The sequence below is a fragment of the Sorex araneus genome, chromosome 2 (genome assembly GCF_027595985.1).
Source record: "Sorex araneus isolate mSorAra2 chromosome 2, mSorAra2.pri, whole genome shotgun sequence".
Lineage (NCBI taxonomy): Eukaryota > Metazoa > Chordata > Mammalia > Eulipotyphla > Soricidae > Sorex > Sorex araneus.
This window is the reverse complement of record NC_073303.1, coordinates 150,502,221-150,524,442: the sequence shown is the minus strand read 5'-3', so window position 1 is coordinate 150,524,442 and position 22,222 is coordinate 150,502,221. Positions and strand designations below refer to the sequence as shown.

Below are 22,222 nucleotides of genomic sequence, written 5' to 3'. Positions count from 1 at the left end.
ACTCACTGAGAATTGCACTTCTTTAATGGCAATACTCACACACATACTCTCTGGGGCGCACACTTTTAGGAGAACTGAAAGCGATGGTTGTGTTTCTTGCTGGAGGTACCTGTGACTTTCATGCATATATGTGCCAGAGATCACACTTTCTGACCAAGATACTCATACATAGTTGTACCTGTGGTGCTTACTAGGCCTGGGCTCCTTTTTGTGGTACTTACCCACACCTGGTGGTGATATGATGGTTGAATCAAGGATGTCAGACACCAAAGAGCCAGGCTCCAGGAAAACCGTCAGATTTATGCGGGGCAAATAAGGACACCAAGGATTTCTTTTTAATGTTTTTAGTTGCTATAATATATTCTCTCTTTTTTATCATTACAAAGCTGTTCATAATTAGGTTTCACTCATTCAGTGTTCCAACACACATCCTTCCACCAGTGTACATTTCCCAGCACCAATGTCCCCAGTTTCCCTTCCACCACTGCCCACCCCCACCCCTCTCTAGCCTGCCTCTATGTATGGCACATACTTTTTCCTCTCTCTCTCTCTCTCTCTCTCTCTCTCTCTCTCTCTCTCTGTGCCTCCTCCACCCAGAACCCCCATTTTCCAGTAGCTTGTCAGTCACACCCAGAAACTGTCCCTGATACCATGTAATCCCATCAGTGGCCAAGATCCAGAGAATATATAAAAAAAGCTCCTGGAAGTGCGCAGCCGAGCAATCTCTTATAGTCTAGCCCATTGATGTCCCTAAAGCAGCACACAGGTGTTTGGTTTTAACATATGTGCTTTTTTCAATTGATATACATTCTTCACCCCTCTCAGAGAGCCCAGCAAGCTACCAAGAGTATCCCACCCACATGGGAGAGCCTGGTAAGCTCCCAGTAGCGTATTCAACATGCCAAATACAGTAACAATAACAGGTTTCATTCCCTTGACCCTGAAAGAGTCTCCAATCATTGGGAAATACAAGTAAGAAGAGGCTGCTAAAGTCTCAGAACTAGAACGAATGGAGATGTTAGTGATGCCCACCCAAGCAATTTGATGAACAATGGGATGACAGTGATACAGTGATACCACAAATGAATACAGTCATTCTATATCTGTCCATTTCTTTCTGACTCATTTCACTCAGCATGATACTCTCCAAATCCATTCATTTATAGGCAAATTTCATGACTTCATTTTTCATACCAGCTGAGTAATATTCCATTGTGTGGATGTGGGTGTGACTGTTAAGCTAGTGGAAAATGAGGGATCTAGTGGAGGAGGCCCAGTCCCGATGCAAGCAGGCTTGGAGATGTCTGTCTTGGGTCCCCCATGTTTGGGTTCCTCTGCCGGTTCCTTCGTGCATGAGACTCATCTGGGCATGTGGAGAGTGGTCTTGAGTATGGCTGCAGCTGGGTTCTGGAGGTTTTTGGTTGCTGGGGCTCGGCTTGAGGGCCCAGAGAAGAAAGCCTGGGATGGGGGCAGGAGATTGAAAAGGAAGTGAAATACTGGCTGTTAAATATGCAAATTCAAACTCAGGAACTACTGCTGCTGATTTTCACCTTGTATTAATTTAAATGTTGGGAGAAAGTTGATACTAGGAGGAAGTTTCTTACACCAAGCGACATTTCTCATTCTGAAATCCTGACTTCTCTATCTATCTTAATATTTAAATTCCAGTTCTGAGTCAATCTCTTCCTGTTAAAAAGAATGGAAGATGAAATGCTCTGTTTCTTCTCTCTCTTTTATCCTTCACATCTAATGTTTCAGAATTCCTATGATTTTTGCTTCTGAAATAGCTATTCAACTAGTCTACCTCTTTCATCTCCATCACCACCATACTCAACCAATTCATTGTGATATCTGACACACACTAGTCTCTCAAAGGATGTCTCTGCATCATTGTCCATATCCAATAGAAAAAAGTTTTTTCTTCCAAATGTAAGAAGATGGAAGCTTACAGGCCAGAGAGATAGTATAAAGGTTAACACACAGTTTTTCTTGTGGCTGACACCAGTTTGATCACTGGCACCACATATGGTTGCCCAAGCACTACCAGGAATCATTCCCTATCATGGAATCAGAAGTAAGCCCTGAACACAGTCATATGTGGCCCAATATCCCTCACCCTCTAAAAAAATTACTTATAGCAACCTTATATATTAGGATGTTTATATATAGCCATACATATACATATGTATGTATGTATGTATGTATGTATGTATGTATGTATGTATCACTGTATCACAGTCACTGTCATCACTGTCATCCTGTTGTTCATCGATTTGCTTGAGCGGGCACCGGTAACGTCTCCATTAGTCCCTGTCATGTGTTAGCGTAGCCTGATGGCATATTGGGGGCTCTTTCAGGGTCAGGGGAATGAGGACCGTTATTGTTACTGTTTTTGGCATATAGAGTACGCCACAGGTAGCTTATCCTATCCTCGTCAGGTAGGATATATATATATGTATATGTATATATATTATATACATGGATATGGTTGTGCCATCATCCAAAATAAAACATTTTCCTAAGATATACCTTGATCTTAGAAAAATAATCTAAATACTTTATCCTTAATGACAAAGTTCCAACTTGCCTCTACAACATGATCTCTTTCTCCGTCAAAGAGATTATGTTGAAGAGGTAAGTAGGAACTTTGTGAACCTGAGACAATATTTAAGTAATGCCCAGCTAAGCCCAAGATTTGGTGGTATTTGTTTGCTGATTTCCTTACTTTTCTGGGGTTCCTTTACTTATTTTTAAGGAGTTTCTCCTTGTTTTTCTTATTCCAGTTATGTCTCATTAACATATTTTTTAATACTCTGATCTACTCAGAACACTACTGTTCTTTTTCACGCCTTGTGACTTTCCCCAAGATTTTTTACTATTTGAAATTTTATATTTATTAGTTATTCTGATTTTTCTCCAGTTTATATTAGTTTATAAACTCAGAGGAAGTTACTGGAAGTTACTATGCTTATATAATTTATAGAAAACAAAATAAGATTTTTTAGCATAGTGCATTGCATGTAATAATTATTCAGAATATTTACTGAGCAAAATGAATATACAATAAATGAGTGAGTGGTGAAATATTAAATTTTTTCAATTATTTCAAGAGAGTCTCTTGCCCACACACTTGGCTGTCTTCCCCGGGGCCCCTCGGAGGGGATGGGCTCCAGCTTCCCTCCCCACCCCGAGCAGAGCTCCGGGTGGCCGAAGACCACTGGAACCTAGCTACAGCCATGCTTGAGGCCCCTCTCCACATGTTCGGACAGGCCTCACGCATGAAGGTACCAGCAGAGGAACCCAGGTGTGTGTAATTCCATCAACGGTCAGCACCCAGAGACTTAAAAGCAAACTCCCAGAAGATTTCTTGTAGCCTACTTCTCCCTCTGAGAGTAACTGGCAAGCTTCTGAGAGTTTCCTGCCCACATGGGACAGCCTTGCAAGCTTCCCATAGTGTATTCATATGCTAAATCCAGTAACAAGTTGGATTTCATTTCCCTGACCCTGAAAGAGCCTCCAGTGTGACATCGTTGAGAGGGCTGAGCCAAGAGAGACTTCTAAGATCTCAGGGAAAGGACAAATGGAGAGGTTACTGAGCCAGCTAGAGAAATCGACGATTAACAGGGTTTTCGTGATTTGTGATCATGATTTCAATTATTTAAATATTCAATTTCAGTTATTTAAATATTCAAGAATATTCAAAATATTTAAGTAATTGAAAAAAATTCAGGTTTGTTTCAATTGAGGAAACATTGCTTTACAACATTTAAAATATATCTTTAATATTTTATTTTTATGAGTTGAGAATCATGAGGGCTGGATCGATAGCACAGTGGGCAGGGCATTTGCCTTGCACGTGGCTGACCAGGGTTCGAGTCCTCAGCTCCTTTTGGAGATCCCGGCAAGCGAGTATCTCGCCCACGTGGCAGAGCAAACTACCTGTAGCATATTCGATATTCCAAAAACAAGTCTCAGAATGGAGATGTTACTGGTGCCCGCTCGAAAAATCCATGAGCAACGGAATGACAGTGACAGTGATACAGTGATACAATGAGAATCACGAAGTTTAAGCAGGATGTTTTGTTATCTAAGAAATAATGAGGGAAACCAGTTTATTTATTTATATTTTTTGCTACCAAGGTTTTATTTGTTTGTTTATTTATTTTAATTTTAATTTTAAATTTTTTATTTTTTTGAATTTATTTATTTTTTTAAAAAAATTAATTTTTTTATTGAATCACCATGTGGAAAGTCACAACGTTCTCAGGTTTATGTCTCAGTTATACAATACTCTTTGAGTATTGTACAACCATCCCTTCACCCGTGCCCATATTCCACCACCAAAGACCCCAGTATACCTCCCACCCCCCGTCCCCCACCCCCATCCCTGCCTGCTTAGTTTATAAATCTCACTTCATTTTCACTTTACCTTGATTACATTCCATATTTAAACACAACGTTCAGTATTGTTGGAGTTTTCCCCCAAGAAAGGCAGCCCTACTGCCAATGCAGCATTTGATAATTAGTTTTCTATTGCTGAGACTGCAAAGATATGAAGTCCCATTGTTTCAAGTACATAGAATTTTTCCCCCCTCCTTCCCGCGCCACCAAGTTCATGCCTGCTTAATGAATAGTCCTCATATTATGGCTGACACCATGCCGCCCGATGAGAAAAAAGGATATTTCCAGTCCTTGGCTGGCGTGGGGCTATGGCTTAGTTCAGTCTAGAGACATGGTTGCAAGTAGTTTCTGGAACTGGAAGTAGTCTAGTTAGGCTCCGGATTCTGGTTGATCAGCAGCATCGCGGCCACACAAAAGTGTGGCCACCCGGGTCGAGTCTCGGCAGAGCATGCGCTGGTATCGGTCCGAGACTTCCCAAGTGTCCTGCTGTTCCAAGTATATAGTTTTTTTTTTTTCCCCTCCCATTCCTGCACCTCTAAGTTCGTGCCTGCTTAATAGACTTCATTATATGGTGGACACCACACCACGTTTCTCCCAGAAAAGGGAAAAGAACCGAGAAAGAGGATATTTCCTCACCTCGGCCGGTGTGGGGCTTTGGCTTAGTTCACAGTCTAAAGAAATAGCTGCTACTTTGATTACCTTCAATATTTCAACAAAAAACTCAGTACTATTGTTTGGAGTTTCCCACCACAGTTAGACCTGCTAAAAAGGAACCTTTTCACGTTGCTGACAATCAAGAGATATTAGGTCGCGTGGCTGCTATGGCAGCCATGTGGTTTTGGATTTCTATATGAAGTCCAGGGAAAATTCTTTTGGTAATTGCATCACTGCAATCTTTTACTTCCCTTTCGTGGTGCTCACATGATGGAGGACCTGGAGAGAAGAACCGTGCCCTGCTGACGGTGCATGGGCCAGTAGCTCTGATCACACAGTTTGGAGGCATTTTGGGGGCGCTGCTCGTGTCCAAAGTAGTTCAGTTGCCTCCGGGGTCGAGCTCGCGCAGCGGCAAAAAGGCAGAAACCAGTTTAAAAGCATGAAATTTGGTCCAAAGTAATTTTTAATCAAATATTAACTGTCGTAACATGTTTCATTTTGGCAGAAAATGAAAAAAAGAGTGAGGGTGGGGCTGGAGAGATAGCACAGCGGGTAGGGCGTTTGCCTTGCACGCGGCCGACCCGGGTTCAAATCCCAGCATCCCATATGGTCCCCTGAGCACCACCAGGGGTGATTCCTGAGTGCATGAGCCAGGAGTGACCCCTGTGCATCGCCGGGTGTGACCCAAAAAGCAAAAAAAGAAAAAAAGAAAAAAAGAGTGAGGGTTTATAATTAAATTAATATCAAAATTTGTTTTTTATTAGAATTTGAGGTTAGAAAATTATATTTAAAATTAGAATAAAAAAGAAACCTAATAAATGGTATATGAAAACACACATAATGAACAAAATTCCAAAATTTAAAATCTTCTGTTAATAAAGAAAGACAGAATTGGGCAATTTCTGCTCCTCTCTAAATCTGTCATCTGTTACAGAAAGCATGTTTGCTAAGACTTTTCAGGGCTTATGTAAAGGATTAGGTGATATAGCAAAGTGTTTATTGTGTTTATCTTAGAAGGAGTGATTTTTAGGATATTATAAATTATCTTTAGGGAGGAAGTCAGAGATCTGTGTGCCACTGGCATATAATAGAAAAGATTGTTGTGTATAGTAGGGAAAGTATTTCTTTACTATAGCTTAAGCTTAAGCTTTAGAGTTGGAATATAGATCAAAAGCTCAATTTATAAAACCACATAATGACTGCAGTACAAAATAATTGAAATTTTAACACAAGGTAAGCTATTTTAGAAGAGAAACAAGGAATATTTGATTTTCAATAAATGTGAAGCATATAGAACATACAGAAACTGTTCAAGAAAAGTGTAAATTCCTTATACTTCATAGGTCAAAAATTATGTTTTATATTTTTTGGTGTTTCCTTATACAGTGATATGAAGAGCAAAACATACTGGAATTCAGAGACTTATTTACTGCGTACTAATTAATAATTCATTAGTCCGTTCATCATATCATATAGGTTCACACAATTTTAATTAAACTACTTTTAGAACACTTGAATTAACAATACCACAATGAATGTCAAGGAAATGAATAACTCACTTATGAGCTAGAGAAAGGTAAGAAGCCCAATATTACAATTTCTTCAGCATAATGATTTTTTTCTTTGTTGGTATTATCGAAAGACTGAGTGTTAGGGGTTGCATGTTAATGATTGGGAAATATAGTTCAGCAATACAGTGCTGCTTCGTCAAGGAGAACAGACCTATACTTAAGTAAGCCTGCAACCATTATGCAGCCATGGGGGTTGAAGGTCAGAGGTCTGAAGAGATTTTTAAGAGAAAATAATAACAATTTAAAGAGATATTCAGGCCAGAGTAGAAAGATCAACATGTAAGATCAGGTCAGAAGACTGAAATATTTCTATACAAGTTCTTAAGCATGGGGGAATTATACATTTGAATGAAGAAGAGGAAATAAATAGAATTTCAAAAAGAATTTAAAAGAATTATTTTTCTTTTCTTTTCTTTTTTTTTCCCCATCAGTGCTCAGGGTACTGTGCAGTACTGGAAATCAAACCTGGTGCTCCTGGAATGCACAGTATGTGCTTAGCTCATTGAATTTTCTCTCAGGCCTTTAAAAGATCTCTTTTTTTTTTTTTTAAAGTGAACTGACTTACAAGGAAGGTTTTTTTTCTTTTTATGGAATCATCATGAGATACAGTTACAAAGCTTTCATGACTGAGTTTTAGTTATAAAATGACTGAACACCCATCCCCCAGTGTACATTGTACGGCCACCAATGTCCCCAGTATCCCTCCTGCCACATCCCCCAACCCGACCCTATCACCTGTCTCTATGGCAGAAAATTTCCTTACTCCATCTCTACTTTTGAGCATTATGGTTTGCAATTATGGCTTGAAAAAGACATCATGTTTGGTCCTTTATCTACTTTCAGCACACATCTCCCTTCCTGAGCAATCCCTCCAACCATCATTGACTTAGTGGTCCCTTCTCTATCCCAGCTGCCTTCTGCCCCGGCACATAAGGCAGGTTTCCAACCATGAACTAATCCACCTGGCCCTTGTCTCTACAGTTCTTGGGTGTCAGTCTCATACCATGTTATTTTATATCCCGCAAATGAGTGCAGTCATTCTATATCTGAACCTCTCTTTCTGACTCATTTCACTTAGCATGATACTCTCCATGGCCATCCACATGTAGGCAAATTTAATGACTTCAAATTTTCTAACAGCTGCATAGTATTGCATTGTGTAGATGTACCAAAGTTTCTTTAACCAGTCGTCTGTTCTCGAGCACTTCCAAATTCTGGCTGTGTACTATTGTTAATAGTACTGCAATGAACATACAGATGCAGATATCATTTCTACTTAGCTTTTGTGCACCCCTCATATGTAGTCCCAGAAGTGGTATTACTGGATCATATGGAAGTTCAATTTCTAGTGTTTTGAGGAATGCCCATATTGTTTTCCAAAAAGGCTGGACCAGTTAAGGCATTCCCATCAACAATGAAGGAGTCCCTTTCTCCCCACATCCACGCCAGCACTGGTTGTTCTTGTTCTTTTTGATGACTTAAAAGGAAGTTTTAAAAGTTCAAAGTGATTATTCCAAATGATGTTTATATACAGTTTTAAACATGCATTGATATAATTTTAGTACTGTTTATGCTTTATGTGTAAAAAGTTACTGCAACAGCACCAGAGTGAAATAACTTATTATTGTCATAGGTACCTTCTAATCAACCCAGTGTGCCTCTCCCCTTTTCTCCCTTTCGTCTCAAATACATAACTTCTGTTCTACTGTGGGATTCCACTATCCATTCCCTTGCTTTTATTTATATATAACACATATGTGAGATCATCTGACATTTGTCCTTCTTTTGACTTATTTTGCCAAACATGACACACTATTGTTCATTCCAAATTACAGCAAAAAGACACAACTTAATCTTAACTTACATATATTGTGCACATATATCTTTGTCTACTAAATGCTGCTGGACAAATGGGCTGTTTTTCTAAAATCTTGATAATTAATAGTGCTGCAATGAACATTGGAGTGCATGCATTTTTTTCAAATTAATATTTTTGTGTTCTTTGAACAAACTCTTGAGAATAAAAACTGTGGGTCACAGGAGTCTTCTGTTTTCACATTTTTTGGGGAGGAGTCTTTTTACTCTTCTCTATAGAGGCTGAACCAGTTACTCATACAACCAACAGTGAATGAGAGTTATTTTTTCACTACATCCACAACAACACTGTTTATTTCCTTCTGTTTGAGTTTATTTGGTTGAAAAGTTTTCAGGCTCTCTGGATTAGTGTATCTGTCTCCCTCTTGCATCATCAAGTCTTCCCCCTTTTCTTTCTTCTCCTTCTGGAACCACGATGACATTTATTTATATGTTTTTCTTTTTTTAAAAAAGTTTTATTTAATTGAATCACCGTGAAAAAAGTTACAAAACTTTTAGGTTTAAGTCCTAGTGATATAATGATCAAATCCTCATCCCTTCACCAGTGCACATGTTCCACCACCAAGAACCCCATTATACTCCCCCTCCCACACCGACCCCCCACCTGAGTGGCTAATGATCTTCACTTTATTCTCCCTATACTTTGAATACTTTCAATATTTCAACAGAGAACTCACTATTATTATTTGGAATTATACCTCCCCAACAATCAAACCTGCTGACAAGGCATCATTTGATAATTTGTTTTCCATTGCTGAGAATGAAGATTATATGAGCTTGCAGCCACACGGTTTTGGATTTCTGATATTTTAGCTCAGTTCACAATCTAGATGCATTTCTGTAAGAAGCGGCTCTGTGCCAAAACGGGTTAGTAGACCTCCCGGGTCATAGTCTTTAAGGAGCAGAGGGGCCGTTTTCGCGCACGGCTGCTCCGGATCTCCTATATTGTTTTCCTTAATACAGCCCTCAAAATTTCTTGTTTTCTTCTTTATTAATTTTTCCCTTTTTAAAATCGAATCACTGTGAGATACAGATACAAAGCTTTCATGATTGAGTTTCAGTCATACAATGATCATATACCCATTCCTTCACCAATGTACATTTCTCACCACCAATGTCACTAGTATTTCTTCTGTCCCACCCCCACTGCACCTCACCCCCTGCCTCAAAAGCAGAAGCTCTTTTCCTTACTCTTTCCTTACTTTTGTGCATTATGGTTTGCAATACAGATACTAAGAGGCCCTAATGTTTGGTCCATTGTCTACTTTCAGCACACATCTCCCATCCTGAACCATCCATCCAACCATCATTGACTGAATGATTCCTTCTTTATCCCAGCTGCCTTTTTCTCCAGTACATGATGCAGGCTTCCAACCGTGGACTAATCCACCTGACCCTAATCTCTACTGTACTTGCGTGTTAGTCTCATACTATGTGATTTTTATATTCTACAAATTATTCAGTTATTCTATATCTGTCTCTCTCTTTCTGACACATTTCACTTAGCATGATACTCTCCATGTCCATCCACTTTTAAGCAAATTTCATGACTTCATCTTTTAAAACAGCTGCATAGTATTCCATTGTGTAGATATACCAGAGTTTCTTTAACCAGTTGTCTGATCTTGGTCACTCGGGTTGTTTCCAGTTTCTGGCTTCAATGAACAATGCTTCAATGAATATACAAGTACAGATGTAATTTCTACAGTGTTTTTGCACTCCCTGGATATATTTCCAGAAATGATTTTCTTGGGTCATATGGAAGCTCAATTTCTAGTTTTTTGAGGAATACTCATATTGTTTTCAAAAAAAACTGGACCAGTCAGGGCATTCCCACCAACAATTAAGGAGAGTTCCTATCTCACCACATCCATGCTATCACTGTTTGTTCTTGTTCTTTTTGATGTGTGACAATCTCTGTGGAATGAGATGATATCTCCTTGTTGTTTTAATTTGCATATCCCTAATTATTTTCTATGTATTTTTTATGTGTCTTTTGACCATTTCTTTTCTGAGTACGTTTCTGTTCATTTCTTCTCCCCATTTTTTGATGGGGTTGGAGGTATTTTTCTTGTAAAGTTCTATAGGTGTCATATATATTCTGGATATTAATCCCTTATCTGATAGTTTTATCCTTTTTTAAAACGGTTTCATCTACATTGTCCCAAGATCACTGGTTCAACTTTGGGTTTCTCCTATTCTGATGCTGAGTCCTACTACTGGTTTTTTAACTACTGTGTTTATAAGTGCTTTCCTTTCTGTGTGAAGTATTTTCCATAATTTTCCCCCACACTTTCTTTGATCTTGTTGATCCTCTCTTCCACTTATTTGATTGAACTGATTGTTCCTTGAAATACTTTCTTAGGGAGTTTAGAAAGTTTTGTAGTTTTTGAAGACCTTCCTGGCCAGAGGTGAATTAATGTCTATGTTTCTTTTTTATGCTTAGTGGTAGGTGAGAGTTAAATGTGATTCAAGCGTGATCTGGATGCTCAATGACGAGTGAGTATGTTTGCAGAACTCATGTCTCTGAATTTGTGTGGACATGGATATCTTGGAAATTTGTAGCAGCTGCAATACTGAGAGCCAGCAAACTTGGCTTTTAACTTAGGATTCAAAGTTTCTAGTGTTTGGCAGTGGATATAAAGTAAAAATTTGATCTATATACATAGCTAGTAGGTAGAGTGTTCATGTGTAATAAATAAAAAATGTAAGGTGATCTTCTTAGCTCTTGAGGGCTTGTATTTTATAGCCCATGCCTATAATTGTCCAGTCAAGGTTTAACTATCATTCGCATGAAAATAGATTTTCCTGCATTGTTGGGTTCTTGAAAGTTGTATGAAATATTTGCATACAAAACTCAGTAACTGAAAACTTGGGGTTTATTATACAGGTAAACTTAATAGATCTGGGTTTCTCTTCAAATGTCCAAGCCTCTTCTTGACCCATGCAGTTTGTCCCTGATGCTGCCAAGTCCAGTGAAAGACTTCTTTGTGCTGTCCTGTGCAGTCTACTTGCCTCCCGTGAACGAAGACCAAGTCTGTCCCGCGATGCCCTGTCCTGGGAACAACTTCCAAGTCTTGTCCCTGCTGTGCTCTCGCTATCCCGTGCAAGCTAGGGCCACGTATGCCAGACCCCTATGCCTTATGTTCTGCTTATGTCTTGCCTCTATTAGGGCCTCTGCAACCTGCCTGTACTGAGTGATGTTTCTGGGGTGAACAGCCCTACGAGAGAGAAAGAGAGAGAGAGAGAGAGAGAGTGAGAGAGAGACAGACAGACAGACAGACAGACAGACAGACAGAGACAGAAATAGAGACAGAGAGACAGAGACAGACAGAGATGGAGAGAGACACACAGGGACAAAGACAGACAGAGAGGGACAGAGAGAGGGAGAGATCTAGAGCACTGGGATTAAGGACTTTCTTTTATCTGCTGCCAAATCCCACCCATAGCCATCCCATTTTACACTCTGATTGGCTACCTGTTTCTTCGGTGGAATTTGAGTGGACCTTTGCTGCATTAGAGAACTTTACTCATGCAAGTATGAATATTCATGAGCGCTGTGTTTGATAGGTTCAAAAGATGATAAGGAGTGCAATCACTGTTACCCTGTGGTAGGTCTGTACCAAGTTGACATTTACTGGGATTCTTAACATACTAGGCCTACTGGGATGCAGGGGTAGCCTTTTGCCAATTTTGAAGCACCTGCACAGAGATGACCAAGAAATTTGGACTTGTGCATAATCATGTATATCTGTGAGCCAGACTTTTTTAACCTTGCGGGCCAGGCTTATGATACACAAATGCTCACAGTGCCTAAACACATTGGGAGAATTTATGTGGCAACTTGGGACTCTGAAATCAGAACCTGAATTCCTGGTATGTAATCACACAGGTCTGTGGTGCATGGTGGACTGTATGATAGTAGCACTGTAACATTGTCTTCTCATTGTTCATCAATTTGCTCGAGCGGGCACCAGTAACATCTCAATTGTGAGACTTGTTACTGTTTTTGGCATATCGAATATGCCATGGGTAGCTTGCCAGGCTCTGCCAAGTGGGCAGGATACTCTCGGTAACTTGCCAGACTCTCTGAGAGGGATGGAGGAATAGAACCTCGGTCAGCCGCGTGCAAGGCAAATGCCCTACCCGCTGTGCTATGTGTGATAACCAGGCTTAATAGGTCACTGGTGCCTCTATCTCCACATTTGCTTCTAGAGTTGAGAAGTCCACATAGGAAGTTAGGATCCCTTGCTAGTCAGAAAAACTTCAAAAAAAGCCTTGCTCTTCTCTGTTAGTGGGCTGGGCAGAAGTGAGTGTGTTGACTTAATTAAGTAACAGTGTCAGCCAGCAGCGAGTTTGTTTGCTTGTTTCAGTTTTTTGTTTTTGTTTTTTTTTTTGCTTTTTGGGTCACATCCGGTGATGCTCAGTGGTTACTTCTGGCTATGCACTCAGAAATTACCCCTGACGGTGTTCAGGGGACCATATGGGATGCTGGGATTTGAACTCGGGTCGGCCATGTGCAAAGCGAACGCCCTACTCGCTGTGCGATCACTCCAGCCTTTGTATTGTTTTGTTTTTTGGGGCACACCCAGCGATGTTCAGGGGTTACTCCTGGTTCTGCACTCTGTAATTACTTCTGGCGATGCTTGGGGAGCCATATGGGATTCTGGGGATCGAACTTGGGTTGGCTGTGTGTGAGGCAAATGCCCTACCTGCTGTGCTATCTCTCTCCCCCCTTGTTTGCTTGTTTTGCTACTGACCTACAGTAGGTGAGGATAAACTCAGGAGTCTAGCCGTATTGTAAGCCGAAAAAGCAACCATTGAGCTAGAGCTGGCCCTCCCTCAAGCTTCCAGTTCTAGTCACTTGATTTCCCTTCAGTGAGTATGTAAAGAGGCCTGGCTGTTCTGAAAGCCTGGTTACTCAGCATAACCCCAATCTGCTTCCACTCTCGGAAAAGCCTGCAGCTAAAGCTGTTCCTGGGGCACTGGGTTCCATGGAGTCAAACTGCTCAGTCCTGCCCCATTTCATATGTAAATGTATATGGGGCTGAAGCAATAGCACAGCGTTTGCCTTGCACGCGGCTGACCCAGGTTCAATCCCCAGCATCCCATATGGTTCCCCAAGCACGGTCAGGAGTAATTCCTGAGTGCAGAGCCAGGAGTAAGCCCTGTGCATTGCCGGGTGTGACCCAAAAAGCAATATATATGTATATATATGTTGTATTAAGTGAAAATAATCTAGGGATTATAACTTGTCAGTTGGTGTAAGATAAAAAGCCTCATTAATTTGACTTAAAATTCAATTGGCTGAAAATCCAATCTATTGCATTGCATGTAAAGAAGCATTGAATTTAGCTCTATATTGTTTTCCTTTTGCTAGGGGTTTTCTATCCAAATTGTTCAGAAAGGATTGTGCATGTTTGTGTTCTGTGATCACCCAGAGCTCCCACCTCCAAAGGCTTTTTTTCTGTTTATTTCAAAAGAAAGGTAGTATCAAGCTGCCCTGTCATCTCTATGGGCTAGTTTCACTGTGCAATCAGGCACACATCTCGATCATAAGGAAACACTTTATGTTAGTATAAAAATATGACACTAAAAGTGGCAAGAAGTTAAGGAATAAAAATAAAAATTGTAAGCAATTTGGAGCAGCTATACATCTTTATTGTAAGAATAATTTTTAGAATTTCCACCAAAATTTAACATTAACTATGAGTCAACTGTGTCATGTATAGTAGGCAGAAATTCACAATTTGAATGTCATACTGAATCTGACCCAAGAACAAACATTTTTTGAAATCTACTTTTATATTCCAAACTTGGTAGTAGTCAGAGACATTTGTGTGTGACTACCTCAGATTACTATTCTAGATTCATAAGCATGCTTCTGAGAAGAAAAAAATGATTATATTCACCTTGCAATATACAACAACCAAAAATCATTAATAGCACCAAAATATTGGATTTATCACACTACTTTTAGTAATTCTAGGCAATTTTTGAAAATTCCCTAGAGTGGGTTTACTTTTGGGGTATGCATGTGTTTAGATCACAAATAGCTATTCTCAGGGCTTACTCTTGGCTCTGTGCTTAGGGATCACTCCTGGCATTGTTTGAAGGACCATATATAATTCAGTCCTCTAAATGTAGGGTCAGTGCATTCTTCGCCCCTGTTCTATCTCTCTGACCCCTAGTGAATCTGTTTTTGAAGCACATATTTCTACAGTTGACATTTTCTTTTATTAGCCCAGTGTTTAAACTACTTAAAACATTCTCTAAACCAGTCAGTTCTGTAAATGTCCTCTAGGTGTTTTATTGTTTCTTAATTATCAAGACCAATCAAATAATACATATATTTTGTGGGAATCTGACCACATCCAACAATGCTCAAGAGTTATTCCTGGCAGTGCTCAAATGATCATATGCTGGGTCAGGGATCAAAATTTAGTTGGCTGTTTTCAAGGTAATGCACTAAACCCCTGTACTGTACCTCAATTGTTATTAATATATACTATAGCAATAATTTCTACTTAAAAATTATAACACCTTTATTACAAATCAAAGAATGAAGGAGAGTAAAACTTAAAAACTTTTTTTTTTTTTTTTTTGCTTTTTGGGTCACACCTGGCGATGCACAGGGGTTATTCCTGGCTCATGCACTCAGGAATTACTCCTGGTGGTGCACGGGGGACCATATGGGATGCTGGGAATCAAACCCAGGTCAAACATCCTTCCTGCTGTGCTATCACTCCAGCCCCTTAAAGGCTTCTCTTAAAAGAGTTTTAGAATTAAGCTAATTCCAACTATAAGCAAAAATCATTATGTATGCTTAAACACATTTATATTTATTTTCAATTGGTAAGATTTTTCTATTAGTGGGCCAAGAGATAGCATAGCTCGTAGGGTACTTGCCTAGCACGGGACAGACCTGATTTCAATTCTCTTCCTATCATATGGTCCTCAAGATCTGTCAAGAGTGATTCCTCACTACAGAGGCAGGAGTAAACACTGAGCATCACCTAGTGTGCCCTCCTCACTGACCCCCCCCCCCCATTAAGATGGTAGATTTGAAAATAAATTCAAGGGGGCAGGAGTGATAGCACAGCGGGTAGGGCATTTACCTTGCACATGGCTGGTGTGGGTTTCATCTCTGGCATCCCATATGGTTCCCTGAGTTCGCCAGGAGTGATCCCTGAGCACAGAGCCAGAAGCAAACCCTGAGGACAGCAAGATGTGACACAAAAACAAGTAGCACTGTAGCACTGTCATCCCATTGTTCATTAATTTGCTTGAGCAGGCACCAGTAATGTCTCCATTATGAGACTTTTTGTTACTGTTTTTGGCATATCAAATATGCCAGGGGCAGCTTGCCAGGCTCTGCCTTGTAGGCGGGATACTCTCGGTAGCTTGTTGGGCTCTCTGAGAGGCCCGGAGGGGGCACAAAAACAAACAACAAAAAAATTAGGGCTTAAGTGAAAATACAACAGGCAGGGCATTTGCAAATACATTTGCATTCCATATGATCCCCTAAGCACTGCTAGTAGTATATCCTGAGTACAGTGCAAGGAGTAATGCCTTCAGCATCACTGGCTGTAAGCCCCAAGCAGAACAAAAATAAAAATGAGTTTATTTTCAAACAAGTATAAGTCATTATATTTGGATTGATTTTTTTGGACTATTGAATGAACTTTGTGTATGTGAAAATTGTGTTGAACTAAAAACAAAATGGTCTTTAAAACACAAGTAGGGAATATGAAGTGCAATATTTATTGCCTTGAAACAACTGAAAATTTTTAGAATGTTATATTACCTTTCATGAAAACTGCTTAGTAGTTTAATGATGCTTACTGTGTTTCACTCACCCATGGACTGTTTCTAATAACAAAATAACCTCTCTCTGAGATTTTTGTTTGTTTTTAATGACACTGGTGGCAAATATTCTTTATTAGTGGTAAACAACTACATATTTGGAGGTTAGTTAGGTGATAAGAATAGAGTAATTTAAAATTCTTATCAATGGGTTGTATCCAGACTTTGGTGTGTCACAAGCTTCAATTTTAAAAAGGTTAAAGAAAATAAGTTATAGAAGAAACAAAAAGCTACTTAGCTATAGTGGGCTATTGAACATTTGCTTTATTAAATTTTTGTGAGTCTAAAATATATGAGAAAAAGATAACAACCCAGTTTTCCACAGTTAAACAAGCAAGGTAGGACCTTCCTCTTCCCAAACTATATTTTAATCTTTTTCAATTTCCCTGCTGTCTTGTCACATAATTAGTGGCCAATAGTTATTAATTTATTTGGCATTTATCAAACTAACATTAATTCATGCATGCCTAATATGCCTTAATTAGAATTGGGAGGAATTTTTCGATATGGCGAGACAATTCTAATGTATTTATTGAGAGAAAATAAATATTTTCACATGAATCCCACTGCAGTTTACTAATTACTATACTCTTACTCTGCAATATACTCAGTATCATTAGAGTCCTTACTAAGTGTAACAGCAGCAGCTTGGAAATTATTGAATATTTATGCTGGCAGTTAATGAATCCCACTTGGAAGCCATATATTAAAACAAATTATCCATCAACTAGTTTTCCATATAAACTATATTTTGCTTTCTACTTTGTAGATCAAAATCACACAAGTTGAGCTAAACTGTTAATATGAGGATGATGACTGATGAATCGTTATCTGACATGCTGCTGTCTTTCCGAGTCCATCTACCCTGCCTCCTCTTCCAATTTCTTTTTCATGTTTGTTTTTTTGATGGAGGGTTGGCATGGGAAGTGATGGTACTTCCAATGGTGTTCAGGTGGTCCATGAAGTGGCAGGTTTGATACCTGGGGTCCCACATGCCAAGCCATTGGAGCTATCTCTCTGACCACTTCTCTTTCTGGTTTTGGTGTTTAACTTTTCTCTAACTTGTAATGTAATATAAGACCCAAGTCTGAAAACTCAGAGGAGTTTCCGTTCTCGGTTCACGGTGCTGGCTTGCACGTTCATGCATGCCTCACAACCATACCGCGCAAAATCGAGGAAATCAAGACCTTTCTGCTCATGGCGCAGTAGAAGGATGCCAAGTCCGTCAAGATCAAGAAAAATAAGGACATTTTGTAGTTTTCTTTGTAGATGTATTTTACTTCCTTGGTTAAGCTATTCCGAGGTACTTGATTTTCTGGGGCACGATTGTGAATGGGATTGCTTTTTTCATGTCCCTTTCCTCTGCCTCATTGTTTGCATATATGAAGGCCATAGATTTTTGGGTATTGATTTTGTAGCCTGGAACTTTACTGTATAAGTCTATTGTTTCTAAGAGTTTCTTAGTAGAGGCTTTAGGCTTCTCTAGATATAATATCATATCGTCTGCAAATAGTGAGAGTTTGATTTCTTCCTTTCCTACCTGGATGCCCTTAATCTCTTTTTCTTGTCAAATAGCTATCGCAAGTACTTCCAGTACTATATTGAAGAGGAGTGGTGAGAGTGGGATTCCTTGTGCCTGATCTTAGAGGAAAGGCTCTTAGTTTTTCCCCGTTGAGGATAATGCTTGCTGTAGGCTTGTGATAGATGGCTTCGACTATCTTGAGGAAAGTTCCTCCAAACCCCATTTTGGCGAGGGTTTTCATCATGAAAGGATGTTGAATCTTGTCAAATGCTTTCTCTGCAAAAGAAAACTACAAAACGCTACTCCATGAAATCAAAAAGGACATGAGGAAATAGAAACATATACCCTGCTCGTGGATAGGGAGAATCAATGTTGTCAAAATGGCAATACTCCCCAAAGCATTATACAGATTCAGCGCGATCCCTATAAGGATACCCATGACATTCTTCAAAGAAATTGACCAAGCAATCCTAAAATTCATATGGAACAACAAACGTCCACGGATAGCTAAAACAATTCTTGGGAAAAAGACAATGGGAGGCATCACCCTCCCCAACCTCAAACTTTACTACAAAGCAGTAACAATTAAAACAGCATGGTACAAAGGCAGAGCCATAGACCAATGGAACAGGGTGGGATATCCCTACACACAACCCCAAATGTATGATCATCTAATCTTTGATAAGGGAGCAAGAGATGTGAAGTGGAGCAAGGAAAGCCTCTTAAACAAATGGTGCTGGCACAACTGGACAACCACATGCAAAAAAATGGGCTTAGAACTTGATCTGACACCATGCACAAAAGTCAGATCAAAATGGATTAAAGACCTCAACATTAGACCACAAACCATAAGGTACATTGAAGACAAGGTCGGCAAAACCCTCCACGATATTGAAGATAAAGGTATCTTCAAAGGTGACACGGAACTAAGCAATCTAGTAAAAACAGAGATCAACAAATGGGACTACATTAAACTAAAAAGCTTCTGCACCGCAAGAGATACAGTGACCAGAATACAAAGACTATCCACAGAATGGGAAAGGATATTTACACAATACCCATCAGATAAGGGGTTGATATCAATGGTATATAAAGCACTGGTTGAACTCTACAAGAAGAAAACATCCAACCCCATCAAAAAATGGGGCGAAGAAATGAACAGAAACTTTACCAAGGAAGAGATACGAATGGCCAAAAGACACACGAAAAAGTGCTCTACATCACTAATCATCAGAGAGATGCAGATCAAAACAACCATGAGATACCACCTCACACCACAGAGACTAGCACACATCCAAAAGAACAAAAGCAACCGCTGTTGGAGAGGATGTGGGGAGAAAGGGACCCTTCTACACTGCTAGTGGGAATGCCGACTGGTTCAGTCCTTCTGGAAAACAATATGGACGATTCTCAAAAAGTTAGATATTGAGCTCCCATTTGACCCAGCAATACCACTGCTGGGAATATATCCCAGAGAGGCAAAAAAGTATAGTCGAAATGACATCTGCACATGTATGTTCATCGCAGCACTGTTTACAATATCCAGAATCTGGACAAAACCTGAATGCCCTAGAACGGATGACTGGTGGAGGAAACTTTGGTACATCTATACAATGGAATACTATGCAGCTGTTAGAAAAAGGAAATCGTGAATTTTGCATATAAGTGGATCGGCATGGAAAGTTTCATGCTGAGTGAAATGAGTCAGAAAGAGAGAGACAGACATAGAAAGATTGCACTCATCTGTGGTATATAGAATAACAGAGTGGGAGACTAACACCCAAGAATAGAAGAAATAAGTACCAAGAGGTTGACTCCATGGTTTGGAGGCTGACCTCACATTCAGGGGAAAGGGCAACTCAGAGAAGGGATCACCAACTATAATGTAGTCGAAGGCCATGAGGGGGAAGGGTGTTGTGGGCTGAATGAGGGCTAGAGACTGAGCACAGTGGCCACTCAACATCTTTATTGCAAACCACAACAACTAATTAGAGAGAGAGAACAGAAGGGAATGCCCTGCCACAGTGCAGGGTGGGGTGGGGGGAGATGGGATTGGGGAGGGTGGGAGGGATACTGGGTTTACTGGTGGTGGAGAATGGGCACTGGTGAAGGGATGGGTTCCCGAACTTTGTATGAGGGAAGCATGAGCACAAAAGTGTATAAATCTGTAACTGTACCCTCATGGTGATTCACTAATTAAAAATAAATAAATTTAAAAAAAAATAAGGACAATGTGAAGTTCAAGGTTGCGCTGCAGCAAGTACCTGTCCACGTTGGTCATCACCGACAAGGAGCAGGCTGAGAAGCTGAAGCAATCGTTGCCCCCAGGTTTGGCGGTGAAGGAGTTGAAATGAAGCAGACGTGCCGGTGAACTGTATTAAAGATGGAAAATTAAATAAAAACAAAACTCTGAAGAGTCAAATTATGAGAACTGAATTCTAAAGAAACTACAAACTGTATTTTTCTGTGAGGATAGTAGTATAATGTAGTATAATAATTGATGTGAGGATAGTAGTATAATGTAGTATAATAATTGATGATAGTAGTATAATAATTGATGTAATGAATGTATTTTTATATTTTTTGGTAGGTATAATTACTTTATGTGGCTTCTATGAGTTGACTATCTTTAATGGATGAGAAAAAATTGCTTACAACTTACACTCATGACTGTTTCTAGACTATGTTATATATTTACTATTGTTGATAAATGGTTTCATTCTATTTGTTCTTTTATTAAATAGTGCATGCTATTCACTTTAACTATAATATATTTAAACTATAGAGATGAGATCCGGAGTAGCCACACACGAAATGGTCCCCTCTGCTCTTTAAAGACTATGATCCAGGAGGTCTACTAACCCATTTTGGCACCCAGCAGCTTCTTATAGAAATGCATCTAGACTGTGAACTGAGCTAAAATATCAGAAATCCAAAACTCATTATAATCTTCATTCTCAGCAATGGAAAACAAATTATCAAATGATGCCTTTTCAGCAGGTTTGATTGCTGGGGGAAAATTCCAAATAATAATAGTGAGTTCTCTGTTGAAATATTGAATGTATTCAAAGTATTGAGAGAATAAAGTGAAGATCATTAGCCACTCAGGTGGGGGTGTGTGTGGGAAGGGGGTATATTTGGAGTTCTTGGTGGTGGAACATGTGCACTGGTGAAGGGATGGGGGTTTGATCATTATATGACTCAGACTTAAACCTGAAAGCTTTGTAACTTTTTTCATGGTGATTCAATAAAATAAAAATTAAAAAATATATATTTAAAACATAAATATAATATATATGCTTAATTCATTTAAAAGCAAAAGTTGTACTTCGAACATTGTAGACAAATGTGAGACTCTAAGATGGATGTCCATTAAACAATTCAGTACTTTAGAGCCTGCAATCAGGGCAGCTGTTTTGCAGGCAACAGGACTCATGTCTTCATGAACCCTGGCACCACGTATGGCCCTTCTCAGTGCCACCAGTATGGCCCTGCAGCTTCTCTATCACTATGGAATGATCTAGGTGTTCTCTGGAACTCCAGTGAGGCCCTGGTGGAACCTGATACCACAGGGCACAAGTAGATCTGCAACCTTCTACTCTCAGATTGCCTTATCTGGCCCAACTAGCAGAAGAGGGGGTGAGGAGAAGCCCCCAACCCCTCTGAGCACTGCCCAGGAGTGCCATTCCAACAACCCAAATCAACAGTTTTTCACTCAGGAAAGATAGAAATATTTACAACCAAATAACAAAATTTTCAAAAATTGATTTATAAACCATCACATAACTATGTAAAAGCATAATTTTTTAATGCTAAATGTGTTATCAGATTCTAAATACTTTGGGAGTTGAGACTGTCACATATTTGCACTGAGAAAGCCCAAATTTTATCATGCAGTTAGTAAATTTTAAGGGAATTTAATAGCTTTTAATATTATTTTTTTGTCATAGGAAAATATGTGCATTTGTGATCAATTTTCAAAAAAATGCTTAAAATAATTTTTTCATTTGCAGACTAGGTATTTCCAATTTCAAAACTCTTAAGGATTATAGTAAATCTCCCTGAAGAGATTTTTGGTTATGTTTTCCTCCTTTTTTGGCTGTCAAGATCAAAGTTGAGACCTCATACATAGTAAAACATGAACTTTACCACTGACCTACATCCCTGGCTCAGAGGTTTGCTTTGCATTACATTTTTTAATTAAAATTTTATTGAAAGACTATTGCACAACAGTGCATGTTTCACTTGCATATCACACAAAATCAAGATTGTGTAATAATAAGTTCACCTCAATAATTCCAATCGAAGCTTTAGACTATCTACTTGTTAAAAA

The 22,222-nt window shown here is 39.4% G+C and overlaps 1 pseudogene; it reads left to right on the top strand.

The window, feature by feature from the left end:
• The first annotated feature begins 2,596 nt into the window (after positions 1-2,596).
• Positions 2,597-20,243, top strand: LOC101549717 (60S ribosomal protein L38-like; annotated as a pseudogene).
• The last annotated feature ends 1,979 nt before the right edge of the window (positions 20,244-22,222 follow it).